General features: G+C 38.9%; 2 non-coding genes across 2 annotated transcripts; one reads left to right on the top strand and one right to left on the bottom strand.

Annotated features, from left to right (window-relative positions):
- The first annotated feature begins 6,152 nt into the window (after positions 1–6,152).
- Positions 6,153–6,260, top strand: LOC148570584 (small nucleolar RNA R71). The gene has a single exon (XR_015908115.1). It is a non-coding gene; the product is annotated as a small nucleolar RNA R71 (small nucleolar RNA).
- A 6,167-nt stretch (positions 6,261–12,427) lies between these two features.
- On the bottom strand, positions 12,428–12,534 carry LOC148570583 (small nucleolar RNA R71). The gene has a single exon (XR_015908880.1). It is a non-coding gene; the product is annotated as a small nucleolar RNA R71 (small nucleolar RNA).
- Positions 12,535–13,353: the final 819 nt, after the last annotated feature.

The raw sequence follows: 13,353 nt of genomic DNA, 5'->3' as shown, positions 1-13,353 counted from the left end.
ACAGCACGGCTAATCATCTGTCGGTTCTCGATCATGCTGGAATAGGATTCACCCTCCTTTTGCGTCTGTCACTAACGCCCAGCAATCGCGAGTTTGAAGCTCGTCTCAGTCATTCAATCATTGAATCCTACTTGGAATACCATAGACAAGGTTTAGACTTTCCAGATTCTCTTGAATGCCGCCATCATTCTAGCTTACGCCACGAAGATTCCAATTAAGAGATCTAAGAGATATTCATTCTAGCTTGTTGCATGTAGAACGGAAGTGTTTGTCAGGCACGTGTTCATAGGGGAGAATGGTGATGAGCGTCACACATAATCATCACCTTCATCACGTTCTTGGGTGCGAATGGATATCTTAGAAGCGAAATAAGATGAATTGAATAGAAAACAGTAGTACTTTGCATTAATCTTTGAGGAACAGCAGAGCTCCACACATTAATCTACGGAGTGTAGAAACTCTACCGTTGAAAATACATAAGTGAAGGTCCAGGCATGGCCGAGATGGCCAGCCCCTTAAAACGTGATCAGTAGTCTCCTAAGATAAACAATGGATTAAAACTGAGACCAAAGATACCTAATACAATAGTAAGAGGTCCTATTTATAATAATCTAGCTACTAGGGTTTACAGAAGTAAGTAATTGATGCATAAATCCACTTCCAGGGCCCACTAGGTGTGTCCTTGGGCTGGGCTTTGAGTGTTGCACGTGCAGAGGCCATTTGTGGAGTTGAACGCCAGTTTCTGTGCCAGTTTGGGCGTTCAACTCTGGTTTTGGATCCTTTTCTGGCGCTGGACGCCAGATTTGGGCAGAAGGCTGGCGTTGAACGCCAGTTTACGTCATCTATTCTTGGCCAAAGTATAAACTATTATATATTTCTGGAAAGCCCTGGATGTCTACTTTCCAACGCAATTTGAAGCGCGCCATTTTGAGCTTTGTAGCTCCAGAAAATCCACTTTGAGTACATGGAGGTCAGAATCCAACAGCATCAGCAGTCCTTCTTCAACCTCTGAATCTGATTTCTGCCCAAGTCCCTCAATTTCAGCCAGAAAATACCTGAAATCACAGAAAAACACACAAAATCATAGTAAAGTCCAGAAATGTGAATTTAACATAAAAACTAATGAAAACATCCCTAAAAGTAACTAGATCCTACTAAAAACATACTAAAAACAATGCCAAAAAGCGTATAAATTATCCGCTCATCACAACACCAAACTTAAATTGTTGCTTGTCCCCAAGCAACTGAAAATCAAAATAGGATAAAAGGAAGAGAATATACTATAAATTCCAAACTATCAATGAAACATAGCTTCAATCATATGAGCGGGACTTATAGCTTTTTGCCTCTTGAATAGTTTTGGCATCTCACTTTATCCATTGAGGTTCAGAATGATTGGCATCTATAGGAACTCAGAGTTCAGATAGTGTTATTGATTCTCCTAGTTCAGTATGATGATTCTTGAACACAGCTATTTTATGAGTCTTGGCCGTGGCCCTAAGCACTTTGTTTTCCAATATTACCACCGGATACATAAATGCCACAGACACATAATTGGGTGAACCTTTTTAGATTGTGACTCAGCTTTGCTAAAGTCCCCAATTAGAGGTGTCCAGGGTTCTTAAGCACACTCTTCTTTTGCTTTGGACCTTGACTTTAACCGCTCAGTCTCAAGTTTTCACTTGACACCTACACGCCACAAGCACATGGTTAGGGACAGCTTGGTTTAGCCGCTTAGACTAGGATTTTATTCCTTTAGGCCCTCCTATCCACTGATGCTCAAAGCCTTGGGATCCTTTTTATTTGCCCTTGCCTTTTGGTTTTAAGGGTTATTGGCTTTTTGCTCTTGCCTCTTGGTTTTAAGAGCTTTTGGCTTTTTCTGCTTGCTTTTTCTTTTTCTTTCTATTTTTTTTCGCCTATTATTATTATTATTATTATTATTATTATTATTATTATTATTTTCTGCAAGCTTTGTTCTTTGCTGCTTTTTCTTGCTTCAAGAATCATTTTTATGATTTTTCAGATTATCAAATAACATGTCTCCTGGTCATCATTCTTTCAAGAGCCAACATATTTAACATTCTTAAACAACAACTTCAAAAGACATATGCACTGTTCAAGCATACATTCAGAAAACAAGAAGCATTGTCACCACATCAATATAATTAAGCTAAGTTCAAGGATAAATTCGAAACTCATGTACTTCTTGTTCTTTTGAATTAAAACATTTTTCATTTAAGAGAGGTGATGGATTTATAGGACATTCATAACTTTAAGACAAAGTTACTAACTACTAATGATCATGTAATGAAGACACAAACATAGATAAGCACATAACATAGAAAACGAAAAACAGAAGAAAGAAGAACAAGGAATGAATCCACCTTAGTGATGGTGGCATTTCCTTCTTGAGGAACCAATGATGTCCTTGAGCTCTTCTATGTCTCTTCCTTGTCTTTGTTGCTCCTCCCTCATTGCTTTTTGATCTTCTCTTATTTCATGAAGCATGATGGAGTGCTCTTGATGTTCCACCCTTAGTTGTCCCATATTGGAACTCAATTCTCCTAGGGAGGTGTTGATTTGCTCCCAATAGTTTTGTGGAGGAAAGTGCATTTGAGGCATCTCAGGGATCTCATGGTAATGAGCTTCATACGCCACTTGAGCTCCATGAGTGGGCTCTCTTGCTTGCTCCATCTTTTTCTTAGTGATGGGCTTGTCCTCTTTGATGAGGATATCTCCCTCTATGTCAATCCCAGCCGAATTGCATAGGTGGCAAATGAGGTGAGGAAAGGCTAACCTTGCCATAGTGGAAGACTTGTCAGCCACCTTGTAGAGTTCTTGAGGTATAATCTCATGAACTTCCACCTCTTCTCTAATCATGATGCTATGGATCATGATGGCCCGGTCTATAGTAACTTCAGACCGGTTGCTAGTGGGAATGATTGAGCATTGAATGAACTCCAACCATCCTCTAGCTACAGGCTTGAGGTCCAATCTTCTTAGTTGAACCGGCTTACCTTTGGAGTCAACCTTCCATTGAGCTCCTTCTACACATATGTCCATAAGGACTTGGTCCAACCTTTGATTAAAGTTGACCCTTCTAGTGTAGGGGCGTTCATCTCCTTGCATCACGGGCAAGTTAAACGCCAACCTCACATTCTCCGGACTAAAATCTAAGTATTTCCCCCGAACCATTGTAACATAGTTCTTTGGATCCGGGTTCTTACTTTGATCATGGTTTTTAGTGATCCATGCATTGGCATAGAACTCTTGAACCATTAGGATGCCGACTTGTTGGATGGGATTTGTTAGAACTTCCCAACCTCTTCTTTGAATTTCATGTCGGATCTCTGGATACTCATTTCTTTTGAGTTTAAAAGGGACCTCAGGGATCACCTTCTTCTTGGCCACAACATCATAGAAGTGGTCTTGATGGGCTTTGGAGATGAACCTTTCCATCTCCCATGACTCAGATGTGGAAGCTTTTGTCTTCCCTTTCCCTTTTCTAGAGGATTCTCCGGTCTTAGGTGCCATCAATGGTAATGGAAAAACAAAAAAGCTATGCTCTTACCACACCAAACTTAGAATATTGCTCGCCCTCGAGCAATAAACAAAAGAATAGAAGAAGAAGAAGAAGAAATATGGAGAGGGAGAGGGAGATGTGGTTTCGGCCAAGAAGAGTGTAGAGGGGTGTGTTGTGTGAATTTGATGAAGAATGGAGGGCTTTATATAGGGAAGAGAGGGGGGTTAAGGTTCGGCCATATGGGTGGGTTTGGGTGGGAAATTGGTTTTGAAATTTGAAGGTAGGTGGAGTTTATGAGGTAGGTTTATGGGGAAGATTGGATGGATGTGAGTGGTGAAGAGGTGATGGGGAAGAGAGTTTAAGGTGATTGGTGAAGGGTTTTTGGGGAACAGTGTTTATGGGGTTGTGTGAAAGAGAGTGGTGAGAAGAAGTGAGTGGAGGTAGGTGGGGATCCTGTGGGGTCCACAGATCCTGAGTGGATCCTGTGGGGTCCACAGATCCTGAGGTGTTCAAGGATTTACATCCCTGCACCCATTAGGCATGTAAAAATGCCTTTGTACCCAACTCTGGGCGTTCAGCGCCAGGTTGGTGGCCATTTTGGGCGTTCAACGCCCATTTGTGTGCCATTTCTGGCGTTGAACGCCAGAACCTTGCCTGTTCTGGCGTTTAGCGCCCAGAAGCTGCCCATTTTGGGCGTTCAGCGCCAGCACCATGCTCTGTTCTGGCGCTGAACGCCAGACAAATGCTCCTCCAGGGTGTGATTTTTCTTCTGCTGTTTTTGATTCCGTTTTTAATTTTTATATTTATTTTGTGACTCCACATGATCATGAACCTATAAAGACATATAACTAAGAAGAATATAGTTAGATAAATAAAGATTGGGTTGCCTCCCAACAAGCGCTTCTTTAATGTCAATAGCTTGACAGTGGGCTCTCATGGAGCCTCACAGATGTGCAGAGTTTTGTTGAGACTCTCCAACACCAAACTTAGAGTTTGGATATGGGAGTTCAACACCAAACTTAGAGTTTGGTTGTGGCCTCCCAACACCAAACTTAGAGTTTGACTGTGGGGGCTCTGGTTGACTTTGCTTTGAGAGAAGCTTTTCATGCTTCCTCTCCATGGTTGTAGAGGGAGATCCTTGAGTTTTAAACACAAGGGAGTCCTCATTCCATTGAAGGACTATTTCACCTCTGTCAACATCAATCACAGCTCTTGCTGTGGCTAGGAAAGGTCTTCCTAGGATGATGGATTCATCCTCTTCCTTTCCAGTATCCAGGACTATGAAATCAGCAGAGATGTAAAGGCCTTCAACCTTTACTAATACGTCCTCTACTTGTCCATAAGCCTGTTTTCTTGAACTGTCTGCCATCTCTAATGAGATTTTAGCAGCTTGCACCCCATAGATTCCCAGTTTCTCTATTACAGAGAGGGGCATGAGGTTTATTCCTGAACCAAGGTCACACAGAGCCTTAAAGATCATGGTGCCTATGGTACAGGGTATTATGAATTTTCCAGGATCCTGTCTCTTTTGAGGCAATGTCAGTTGATCCAGATCACTTAATTCGTTGATGAACAAGGGAGGTTCAATTTCCCAAGTATCAATGCCAAATAATTTGGCATTCAGCTTCATGATTGCACCAAGAAACTTGGCAGTTTGCTCTTCAGTAACATCCTCATTCTCTTCAGAAGAGGAATACTCATCAGAGCTCATGAAGGGCATAAGGAGGTTCAATGGAATCTCTATGGTCTCTAGATGAGCCTCAGAGTCCTTTTGTTCCTCAGAGGGAAGCTCCTTATTGATCACTGGACGTCCCAGGAGGTCTTCCTCCTTGGGATTCACGTCCTCTCCTCTCCTTACAGGTTCGGCCATGATGCATATGTCAATGGCCTTGCACTCTCCTTTTGGGTTCTCTTCTGTATTGCTTGGGAGAGTACTGGGAGGGATTTCAGTGATCCTTTTACTCAGCTGGACCATTTGTGCTTCCAAATTTCTAATGGAAGACCTTGTTTCATTCATGAAACTTACAGTGGCCTTAGATAGATCAGAGACTAGATTTCCTAAATTAGAAGCATTTTGTTCAGCGTTCTCTGTCTGTTGCTGAGTTGATGATGGAAAAGGCTTGCTATTGCTAAACCTGTTTCTTCCACCATTATTAAAGCCTTGTTAGGGCTTTTGATCCTTCCATGAGAAATTTGGATGATTTCTCCATGTTGAGTTATAGGTGTTTCCATAAGGTTCACCTAAGTAATTTACCTCTGCTATTGCAGGGTTCTCAGGATCATAAGCTTCTTCTTCAGAAGATGCCTCTTGAGTACTGTTGGATGCAGCTTGCATTCTATGCAGACTCTAAGAGATCATATTGACTTGCTGAGTCAATATTTTATTCTGAGCCAATATGGCATTCAGAGTATCAACCTCAAGAACTCCCTTCTTCATAGGCGTCCCATTATTCACAGGATTCCTTTCAGAAGTGTACATGAACTGGTTATTAGCAACCATGTCAATGAGTTCTTGAGCTTCTGCAGGCATTTTCTTTAGGTGAATGGATCCACCTGCAGAAGTGTCCAGTGACATTTTTGATAGCTCAGATAAATCATCATAGAATATATCCAGGATGGTCCATTCTGAAAGCATGTCAGAAGGACACTTTTTGGTCAACTGTTTGTATCTTTCCCAAGCTTCATAGAGGGATTCACCTTCTTTCTGTCTGAAGGTTTGAACATCAGCTCTAAGCTTGCTCAGCTTTTGAGGAGGAAAGTACTTGGCTAAGAAAGCCGTGACCAGCTTATCCCAAGAGTTCAGGCTGTCTTTGGGTTGAGAATCCAACCATAATCTAGCTCTGTCTCTTACAGCAAAAGGGAAAAGCATGAGCCTGTAGACTTCAGGATCTACTCCATTAGTCTTAACAGTATCACATATCTGCAAGAATTCAGTTAAGAACTGAAAAGGATCTTCAGATGGAAGTCCATGAAACTTGCAGTTCTGCTGCATCAGAGAAACTAATTGAGGTTTCAGCTCAAAGTTGTTTGCTCCAATGGCAGGAATGGAGATGCTTCTTCCATGTAAATTGGAATTAGGTGCAGTAAAGTCACCAAGCATCTTCCTTACATTATTATTATTTTCGGCTGCCATCTCCTCTTCCTGTTCGAAAATTTCTGAAAGGTTATCTCTGGATTGTTGTATTTTAGCTTCTCTTAATTTTCTCTTCAGAGTCCTTTCAGTTTCTGGATCTGCTTCCACAAGAATGTTCTTATCCTTGCTCCTGCTCATATGACAAAGAAGAAGGCACAGAAAAATAATAATAATAATAGAGATCCTTTATACCACAGTATAGGGATCCCTGTGTGAGTAGAAGAAGAGGGGGAGACAAAGAATATAATATAATGGAAGAAACACAACTGTGAGGAGGCTAGAGATGTGAGATGAGATGTTAGGATATGAATGAATAAATAGAATAAGATGGGAGAGAGAGAATTTTCGAAAATATTTTTGAAAAAGAGTTAGTGATTTTCGAAAATGGTTTTTGAAAAATGTTAGTAATTTTCGAAAATTTTTTAAAATAAAAAATAAAAAATAAAAATAATTAGTTAATTAAAAAGAAATTTTTGAAAAAGAGGGAAGATATTTTCGAAAATTAGAGAGAGAGAGTTAGTTAGGTAGTTTTGAAAAAGTTAAGAAACAAACAAAAAGTTAGTTAGTTAGTTGAAACAAATTTTGAAAAGATAAGAAGTTAGGAAGTTAGAAAAGATATTTTGAAATCAAATTTTTGAAAAAGATAAGAAGATATTTTTGAAAAGATATAATTGAAATTAGTTTTGAAAAAGATTTGATTTTTAAAATCTCAATTAATGACTTGATTCATAAGAAATCACAAGATATGATTCTAGAACTTAAAGTTTGAATCTTTCTTAACAAGCAAGTAACAAACTTCAAATTTTTGAATCAAAACACTAATTGATTATGTTATTTTCGAAAATTTGATATAAAAATAAGAAAAAGATTTTTTAAAAAATATTTTTGAAATTTTCGAAAATAACTAAGAATTTTGAAAAAGATTTTGAAAAAGATTTTGAAAAAGATAAGATTTTCAAATTGAAAATTTGATTTGACTCATAAGAAACAACTAGATTTTAAAAATTTTTGAAAAAGTCAACTCAAATTTTCGAAATTGATGAGAGAAAAAGGGAAAGATATTTTTTTGATTTTTGAAATTTTTATGAAAAACATGAAAATTATGCAATGCATGAAATTTTTAGATCAAAACAATGAATGCATGCAAGAATGCTATGAATGTCAAGATGAACGCCAAGAACACTATGAATGTCAAGATGAACATCATAGACACAATTTTGAAAAATTTTTAATGCAAAGAAATCATGCAGGACACCAAACTTAGAATTCTTTAATGCTTAGACACTAAGAATTCAAGAATGCATATGAAAAACAAGAAAAGACACAAAACAAAAAATCATCAAGATCAAACAAGAAGACTTACCAAGAACAACTTGAAGATCATGAAGAACACCATGAATGCATGAGAATTTTTGAAAAATGCAAGATGCACATGCAATTGACACCAAACTTATAACATGACTCAAGACTCAAACAAGAAACAGAAAAATATTTTTGATTTTTATGATTTTCTAATTTTTTTTGGATTTTTTTCGAAAATTATATGAAAAAGGAAAATAAGGATTCCAAAATTTTTAATATGAATTCCAGGAATCTTGCATTCTTAGTCTAAAGCTTCAGTCCAGGAATTAGACATGGCTTACTAGCCAGCCAAGCCTTCAATGAAAGCTCCGGTCTAAAACACTAGACATGGCCAATGGCCAGCCAAGCTTCAGCATGTAATTCAGATATGACATGCCTGACATACTCATTCCCAAAGGAATAGACATGGCTTTACAGCCAGTCAGGCTTCAACATGCTTCATGAAACACTAGAATTCATTCTTAAAAATTTTGAATAAAAATTTTTGAAAACAATTTTTTTTATTTTTTATTTTTTTCGAAAACAGATGAGAAAATTTTGAAATATTTTTGAAAAATTTTTGAAAATAAAATAAAAAGAAAATTACCTAATCTGAGCAACAGGATGAACCGTCAGTTGTCCAAACTCAAACAATCCCCGGCAACGGCGCCAAAAACTTGGTGCACGAAATTGTGATGTCCAGGCTCAAACTATTCCTGGCACGTGAGCAACTTGGTACGCGTAATCGCGATCACACATTCAGAATATGTCACAACTTCGATACAACTAACCAGCAAGTGCACTGGGTCGTCCAAGTAATACCTTACGTGAGTAAGGGTCGAATCCCACGGAGATTGTTGGTATGAAGCAAGCTATGGTCACCTTGTAAATCTCAGTTAGGCAGATGTAAATTGATAATGGTGTTTTCGAATAATGAATAATAGAACAGGGATAGAGATACTTATGTAAATCATTGGTAGGAATTTTAGATAAGCGAATAGAGATACTTTCGTTCCTCTGAACCTCTGCTTTCCTGCTATCTTCATCCAATCAGTCTTACTCCTTTCCATGGCTGGCTTTATGCAAGGGCATCACCGTTGTCAGTGGCTACATCCCCTCCTCTCAGTGAAAAATATGCTCACATGCTTTGTCACAGCACGGCTAATCATCTGTCGGTTCTCGATCATGCTGGAATAGGATTCACCCTCCTTTTGCGTCTGTCACTAACGCCCAGCAATCGCGAGTTTGAAGCTCGTCACAGTCATTCAATCATTGAATCCTACTCGGAATACCACAGACAAGGTTTAGACTTCCCGGATTCTCTTGAATGCCACCATCATTCTAGCTTACGCCACGAAGATTCCAATTAAAAGATCTAAGGGATATTCATTCTAGCTTGTTGCATGTAGAACGGAAGTGTTTGTCAGGCACGTGTTCATAGGGGAGAATGGTGATGAGCGTCACACATAATCATCACCTTTATCACGTTCTTGGGTGCGAATGGATATCTTAGAAGCGAAATAAGATGAATTGAATAGAAAACAGTAGTACTTTGCATTCATCTTTGAGGAACAGCAGAGCTCCACACCTTAATCTACGGAGTGTAGAAACTCTACCGTTGAAAATACATAAGTGAAGGTCCAGGCATGGCCGAGATGGCCAGCCCCCTAAAACGTGATCAGTAGTCTCCTAAGATGAACAATGGATTAAAACTGAGACCAAAGATACCTAATACAAAAGTAAGAGGTCCTATTTATAATAATCTAACTACTAGGGTTTACAGAAGTAAGTAATTGATGCATAAATCCACTTCCGGGGCCCACTAGGTGTGTGCTTGGGCTGGGCTTTGAGTGTTTCACGTGCAGAGGCCATTTGTGGAGTTGAACGCCAGTTTCTGTGCCAGTTTGGGTGTTCAACTCTGGTTTTGGATCCTTTTCTGGCGCTGGACGCCAGATTTGGGCAGAAGGCTGGCGTTGAACGCTAGTTTACGTCATCTATTCTTAGCCAAAGTATGGACTATTATATATTGCTGGAAAGCCCTGGATGTCTACCTTCCAACGCAATTGGAAGCGCGCCATTTCGAGTTCTGTAGCTCCAGAAAATCCACTTTGAGTACATGGAGGTCAGAATCCAACAGCATCAGCAGTCCTTCTTGAACCTCTGAATCTGATTTCTGCCCAAGTCCCTCAATTTCAGCCAGAAAATATCTGAAATCACAGAAAAACACACAAACTCATAGTAAAGTCCAGAAATGTGAATTTAACATAAAAACTAATGAAAATATCCCTAAAAGTAACTAGATCCTACTAAAAACATACTAAAAACAATGCCAAAAAGCGTATAAATTATCCGCTCATCACGTACGCACAGGTACCCGCACATGCCTTCATTAAAAATACACGTGAGTCGCATTTTGAGGGGCTTGGAGGCCCAATTCTGATGGAAAAAGCTCATAATGGAAGCGGCAAACATAGTAGAAGCGTAGCATATCATTAGGGTAGTTTTTAGTAGTAGTAGTAGGAGGAGGCTTTTAGTTTAGTTTTCTCTAAGTTTTCTCTCAACACCATTAGGGTTTATATTAGGGTTTTACAATTCAAGTGCCATTTTCATTTTTGTTATTGGATTTTTGTTGCCTCCATTGTAAGTATCTCTTAATTACTACTCTTTATAGTTACAATTTTGATACACTTTCTTGTAGTTAAAGTCATACTGTTAATATATATACTTTTTTGCAATTTTAATCTCTTGTTGATGATTTTGATGATTGATGATTATTACATGCTTGGTTGAGTTGCTATTGTTGCTTTTGATCATTTGTTGCTCATAATTTCAAGCATTTTCTCAATTTTGTCATGAATTGCATTTATGCCCACTATGTGTTTGTGGAAATGTCAATTTTAATTTTGGGTTAATTTTTCACCTCTTGGCTTGGGAAAAATGAGCATATGGGTTCCTAGAGTTGGAATGTCCAACATTTAGTGATAATTCTTGGATTGTTAATTGTTCTTGTTTCCACTAACACTAACTTATTGCTAAGGCAATTAGCAAGTGAGTTAGGATTTGTGGATTAAGAACAACTATGCTCACTTGACCTACTCTCTGATGTAAGGGTTAATTAAGTGAGATTAATCCATTATAATTGTCATAGTTGTGGTTGCAACAAGGAAAGGATTTCTAGCTCATCCCAAGCCAAGATTCCACTTATGCTTTGAATCACACACACATACATACATCATTCACTTTTATATCTTACTTGTTCATATTACATTGCTAGTTCTTTAATTCTTTTATTAGTTTATTACTTGCAATTTTGAGTGTTCTTTTATTCCTTTAATTATTTATCTCTTCATTGAAAATCTCGTTTTCCTTCACAACCGAAACTGCGCACTCATTGGCACTAGTCCTTGAGAGACGACCTGAGAAATAAAACTCCCAGTTTATATTTGCATTGAATTGTAACAATTTGTCCTTCCAAACTTTGAAGGTGGGAGTTGGTTGCCAGTTTGGTCTATACTTGCAACGGAAGTTATTTTGAGTGGAAAAATCCAAACCTATGCAATTCTCACATCTATCAAGTTTTTGGCGCTGTTGCCGGGGACACTAAGTGCAATGAGTGCTATTGTTTTTGTTGTTGTAAATATGTGAATAGTGTGAATACTTGCTTTTTGTTTGTTACTTGACACTAATTGATAGATGACACCTCTATCTAAATAGTTTTAGTAGTTATTGACTATTAGGTTATTTTTATTTATTTTCTTATTCTTGTTTTGCTTTTGGTAATTGCATGCTTTCATTGATTCCTCAGTTGAATGACACGGTCGCTTCCAGACCCGAGCTTGGCCCCTTTTGACCCTGAAATAGAAAGGACTTTAACACATCTTAGGCAAGCTTGGTTCCGGTTAGCATTTATTCATAGTGAATCGGACTCTCTTGAAGAGCAAACCAATTCACCATCACCTTCTAACCGTGATTCTCATTCTTCACTTAACGAGGGAACCTTGTATTCTTCTATTGGAAGTGCTGAAATTTCTTTGAGTAAATTAGGTGACAACAATATGATAGAGCCACCTCGGAGAATTACTTTAAAGGAGGCCGGAACTCCGGACATCACCTTGCAACCGGTACAAGTTCGGTACCCAGATCTAGATGCCAACTTTGAGCTCAAGACGAGTACGATCAACTTGCTTCCGAAATATAATGGATTATCGGGAGAAGACCCTCTCAAGCACTTGAAGGATTTTCAAGATGTGTGCTCCACTAGAAGAAGACATGGCTCGGATGAGATAGCGGTTATGGTTTCCTCTTTTCCTTTCTCCCTAGAGGGAAAGGCGAAAGAATGGTTTTACACCCAACCTGAGGAGGTGATTTCTAATTGGGATTTGTTGCGCAAGGAGTTTCTTGAGAAGTTTTATCCACCTCAAAAGACGGATCGACTAAGGAAGGAAATCTCTTGCATCATGCAAAGAGATGGAGAGACCCTTTATGAATATTGGGAAAGGTTCAAAAAGTTGTTGGAAGCTTGTCCTCACCACCGCATTGATGAATTGGTGCTTATAAGTTACTTTTGCAAAAGGATAATCCCTCAAGACAAGCTCCTTCTTGATGCCTTAAGTGGAGGATCTCTCACTATGAACAAGATCGCTGAAGAAGCTTAGGAAGTCTTTGCGGACTTGGCGGATTCGACTCAATATTTAAGGTCAAGAAATCCCAATCAAAGGCTATAAGTGAAGTCTCACCTTCCAGTGATGCTATCTTGACTAAGACGCTTAGCAAGATGACGATCTTGTTAAGACAAATGACTCAAGGCCAACAAATTCTACAAATGTTGTTATCTCCTCTACCCCAACCTCCTAGAATTGAAGGACCTCATAGATCTTGTAGTATTTGCATTGTGCTTGCAATGGTCATTACACTGATGAGTGCCCTCAAATCCAAGAGGACAACACATTAGCGGTGGCAAATCCTTACCCACAAAGGTCCAGTTACAATCAAGACAATCAAGGATCCTATCACTATTGAGGGAACCAAAGTCAAGGATGGAGGGATAACTCCCATCAAAGGTGGAACCAACCATCTCAAGCTCAACCTTATTCCAACCAACAAGTCTATTATCACCAACCCTCACAAGGCCAATAACCTTATCATCAACCACCACAACCTCACTACCTACCATATCAACCACAAAGCCCACCTCATGCCCAACCCAATCAACAACCACATTCTCAATATCAATCAAGAAATCAACCACCACACAATAGGCCTAACCTCACTCAAAATAATCAACCTCCATCTCCAAGTCAACCTCACATGAATGATGCACTTCAAAGCTTCATGCAAGAGCAAAGAGAGTTTCATA

The sequence above is a fragment of the Arachis ipaensis genome, chromosome B3 (genome assembly GCF_059453495.1).
Source record: "Arachis ipaensis isolate K30076 ecotype BB chromosome B3, ASM5945349v1, whole genome shotgun sequence".
Classification (NCBI taxonomy): Eukaryota; Viridiplantae; Streptophyta; class Magnoliopsida; order Fabales; family Fabaceae; genus Arachis; species Arachis ipaensis.
This window is presented reverse-complemented; position numbering and strand designations above follow the sequence as displayed.